A 4,162-nucleotide genomic window follows, 5' to 3' on the forward strand; every position below is an offset into this window, starting at 1 on the left:
GAGAGAAGGGAAGAAGTCCATTCGAGCAGCAGCAAGGGATGAAAAAATTGACTGAATGACACTGAAGAGGTACATTAACAAAAAAGAAAACGAAAGAGAGGCTATGATAGAGTAGCAGAGGCACACAAAAAGGTCCTATCTGATGACATGGAGTCTGAGCTTGCAAAACATATCAAGAATTTCAAGGACCAGTTTCAAATGCAGAGAACTTGCCTACGAATTGGCACATCGAAACAACATCCCTGTCCCAGACTCTGGTGAAGAAATGGAAGCGTAAGTGATATTGAACAGAGAGATCTACAGTATATCTGAATGTAGGCATACATTTAAAATATACAATATACCACACCAACATTCCATGAATTAAAACTTTGACCTACCAGCACCGTCACAGGGCACCATCACCCACTTACCCCAAGGCGACTCAACTTACCCTGTCCCTATGCTCAATTTACCCCATAACCGGGGTAAGTTGTGCCAAGAGTCCACTTTTCTTGGATAAGCTATGTTTTCAAAACTGTTATGTTCCTAATTTTTTGTAAACTCAGTGTATGTAGATGTCGTTGTTAGAAAGAATACTATATTTCCCTTGAAGTAGTGATGCTGAATGTAAAAAATGGCTCAGCTTACTCCACTCTCCCCTATCAGAGAGGAAGAGGTGAAGTGAGAGGGTCCACTCCCGTCAAAATGTGTCCATGCGGGAATACAGTGAAAGGCAGACCGCCTGCCTTTAGGACAAGGACTCCCATTGTTAGGGCAGAGACAAGATCATGGCCTTTTCTCAATAGGATTTGCTCAACTCCTGCGTCCTCTCTCCTCCGTCCTCTCGTGCGTCCTTTTGAAAAGGGTCAAAGGTAATTGAGGACAGGTGGCGAGGAGAGGGAACGTGGACAAAAATGCGCTTGTATGAAATGAGACTCTCCTCCACTCGCACGTCATCAGGCAAATGACGTTTACAAGGGTGGATCCCAAAATAAATGTGTAAAGTGATCCAAACTAATGAAGTTAGTTGTGCAAGACATTTTATAGATAAAACGATAAATAGCATATTGTTTTTAAATGTGTGCATGATTTTCCCCTCTGACAAAACAAGAGCTGATTCAAAGGGTGTGTGGCAGATTTAAAAAATCTTCTGTGAAGGACTCAGGTAGGATTATAAAGAATGATAGAGAGTGCATCCCTATATACTTCCCATTATGGTGACTGTGAGCACATGGGCAGCGCCATTGAGGCAATCTCCATTTTGAAATAGTCAATTTCCTTCTTCATGATTGGCTGATCCCTCCTGATGACCCGGTTGGACATGACTCCAACAGGGTCATCAGGAGGAATTAACCAATGGCGCTGCCCATGCTAAAACGACCTTTTGGCCACTAGAGGGCTCTATCATTCTCTATGGGTAGGATACGCATGACTATCCTTGATGAAAGGTGGCTATCGAGGAGGGGAGGACACTCTTCTGTTCACCTACTAACAAATTGAGATCTCCTCGACCACTTATCGGTTTCCGGGTCACGGAGGAGAGAGGACGGAGGAGAGAGGGTGGGAGACAGACTTTTGCCCAAATGAGAAAAGGCTAATCTCGTTATTATATACAGTATCTCTGCCGGTATTCAACTCTACTGTGCATTCCCACTTCCTGGTCACCTGTCCATACTGTCCTGTGACCCATGACTAGTGACTCATGACCCAAAATATAGTGCCCTCTAGTCTAGTGTAATTATGTGGACTATACAAAGACAGAAAACACAACACAACAACCACATAGGAATGCCTGTATTGTAGCCAGAGCCAGAGCCACAGATAATGGCCAGAGGTCCAGCGGAGCCAACAAGCCCATTAGCTGTTAATGCATCCAGCCAACCAGGACACCCTGACCCCACAGTACTACAGTACTGCCCATCACTTTATCCTGGATCTGATTTCATAAAGCTCCTCTCTTCTCTCTCATCTCTGGCTCCACTCCTCTTCTCTCTTTTTGTATCTATTCTCCCAACTCCGCTCCTCTCTTCACATCTCCTTTATTCTCTTCTCTTACATTGACATTTTAGTCATTTAGCAGACGCTCTTATCCAGTCGATTTACAGGAGCAATTAGGGTTAAGTGCCTTGCTCAAGGGCACATCAACAGATTTTTCACCTAGTTGGGTTGGGAATTCAAACCAGCGACCTTTCGGTTACTGGCCCAATGCTATTTTACCGCTAAGCTACCTGCCGCCCTCTCCCAGCTCTTCTCCTTTCCTCTCTCCTCTCCTCCCAACTCCTCTCCCTTTCCTTTCCTCTCCTCCCCACTCCACTCCTCAATACCATCAAGATACGCTTTCCATGAAGCTATGAGGGAACTGTTTATCCTTGCAGGACATCCAGAAGTGAAACTCTGAAATGATGATCAGGTAACAGAGGTGTAATGGACCCTAGACACACACACACAGTAATCCATACAGGGTGTCCTGAAGTGGACATTGACTCAATCTGTGGGTGAAATTGTTTTCTACCTCATCTGTGATCTCTGATTTCACTGGATCCTCTCTACTAAGTGGACTGGATGCATTAGGGCCGGAGAGGAGCGTGTATCAGAGTGGTCTTAAAAGGAAACATGAAAACCCAGAATATGTCCCAAATGGCACCCTATACCTTATATAGTGCACTACTTTTGACAAGGGCCCATAGGTCTATGGTCAAAAGTAGCGCACTATATAGGGAATAGGGTGCCATTTGGCAGGTATACAATGTTATAAACCCAAGACAGCTTCCCCATTGTCAGCTGTCTGCCCTGGTGTAGAGGGACAGTGACACGTAGCCGACAACCCTTGTATGGAAGTGCCACCTATCGGGTTCTAGACCTCAAAACAAAACATATATCTGGACTGGTGAGTGTGAAAGGAGAGTGCTACTCTGACTGCAGTAATTTAGAGGCAGAGAAGAAAGGGTGAAAGTCTAATCTCTACATAGAGTAATGGTCCTGAAAATGCCCTTTGATGCCTGATAATGCTCTCTCCCCTCTTTCTCTGAGTCTTTCTTTCTCACTCACTCTTTCTCTCCCTCTATCTCTCACTCTGCTCTTTTTCTCTGCTTCTTTACTCTCTCTCTCTGTGAGTCGTGCTGCGGTGGAGTAGAGACGTATCACGTTACAGCAAATGAAAGTAGTCTGTACTGCTAGCAGGGTGTGTAAATTCCACACCTGTCCCGTCCCATCCGCCCTCCCTCGCTCCCTCTTTCGCTTTCATCTTATCTCTCTTTCCCTCTCTCTTGCATCTTCTATCTCTTTCTCACACACAGACTCTTTAACACACCCTCACACATACTTCATAAGGCAGAGCTTTAAGGAGCATAATTTTCCCTTGCAACAGGACACAGAGGTAATACATCTGAGGTTTGACACTGTCCTGATCCACAGTCAACTCCTCACACCTGGTGAGTTTTTATTCCATTCCTTTCTTATCCAATACCTTATCTGTATTATTAAATACAGTAGGTCTGATGTCTTTACCAATGGAATGAGACCAATTCAGCTCAGAGTTATGTAATAATGTTAAAAATAATGCAAGCAATGCCAAATAGTAAATACATGCAGTATAGAATTTCTGAAGAATTTGTCACCAAAGCAGAAGAATGCCATTACTGTCAACGCACTACAGCAACAGCAAAAACTCATTATTTATAATGGTTCCATATCTTTGTAACACTACTGTCTATTGAGCTGAGACGGTTGGTCCTATTTACTTAGTTTCAATCTCAGGATCTTGCCTCACAAAGATGGCAGCAGTCTTTTCTTCTCCTGAGAGGAGCAGCAGTGACATAATGACAGTCGGACAGGTAACTGACTTCTGACATGGATACTATTGAAACTAATCCAACTCCGAGTCTGAATCATGTTTACAATGTTTATGCTGTTGCATTGAAACCAAATTTACTTATTTAACATCTGCAATTTCTTACATAAAGAAACAAAGATGAATAGAGGAAAATGCCAACAGAACCAACTGAAATCATGTCATCTATACGTCTGCCCACATGGCTTATCACTCACTATAGGCAGTATGACCACAAAGACATCAATAAGAAGAGGATTGTTACAGGTATATGACACCTGCTCTCAAAGTATTATGGCATCTTAATAGGCTTGGTGGATCCGTGGGAGTAGTATAACATTCCTGCGGCGT

The sequence above is a fragment of the Coregonus lavaretus genome (assembly GCF_964263955.1).
Source record: "Coregonus lavaretus genome assembly, chromosome: 19".
Lineage (NCBI taxonomy): Eukaryota > Metazoa > Chordata > Actinopteri > Salmoniformes > Salmonidae > Coregonus > Coregonus lavaretus.